Source organism: Octopus bimaculoides, chromosome 26 (genome assembly GCF_001194135.2).
Source record: "Octopus bimaculoides isolate UCB-OBI-ISO-001 chromosome 26, ASM119413v2, whole genome shotgun sequence".
NCBI lineage: Eukaryota > Metazoa > Mollusca > Cephalopoda > Octopoda > Octopodidae > Octopus > Octopus bimaculoides.
Genome location: NC_069006.1, coordinates 9757719 through 9758744, shown reverse-complemented (window position 1 = coordinate 9758744; position 1026 = coordinate 9757719).

Below are 1026 nucleotides of genomic sequence, written 5' to 3'. Positions count from 1 at the left end.
ATGCACACGCATGTACACAGATGCATACGCACACACATGTACACACACATACATACATACATACATGCATACATACATACACCCATACATACATACATATATATCATGAACTAACTGTTACTTTCTCAGATGCAGCACGGAATTTTTTCAGTGAACAGGTCGTAGTCTCAAACTGACGAAAATATTTTGACAAATTAAATTTAAATGTTGAAGTGAATCAAACGGTTTTTGTGTGTTATTTTAAATGGCTTATAAACACCTTCCACGCTGCAACTGTTTTCGTTCCAGCACACGATCTCAGATCAGGTCACCTGCTATGCAAGTACATCTCCAAAATTATGTTTATTTTTTACTAAACCTTTATTTAGCAGTTGTTATTATTAATAACATCAGGTCTTGCTCTCCCCTAAGTACAACGTATAACATTCAAGGCCCTTTATTCTTTTATTTCTATCGTGTGTAATATAAAAAGCCTTTATTTTTGTTTTTAGCCTTATTTTTATTTATTTTAATTTTCATTAATAACCTTTTTTATAATTTTTATATATTTTTATCTTTTTATATATTTATATATCTCACTGTATATTTTATATTTTTATATGCCTTATATTTTTTAAAATTTTAACTTTTTAAATATTTATATCTAAAATACACTTACTCTCTCTTTTACTCTTTTACTTGTTTCAATCATTTGACTGCGGCCATGCTGGAGCACTGCCTTTAGTCGAGCAAATCGAACCTAGGACTTATTCTTTGTAAGCCTAGTACTTATTCTATCGGTCTCTTTTGCCGAACCGCTAAGTTACGGGGACCTAAACACACCAGCATTGGTTGTCAAGCAATGTTGGGGGGACAAACACAGACATACAAACATACACACACACACACACACACACACACATATATATATATATATACGACGGGCTTCTTTCAGTTTCCATCTACCAAATCTACTCACAGGGCTTTGGTTGGCCCGAGGCTATAGTAGAAAACACTTGCCCAAGGTGCCACGCAATGGGACTGAAC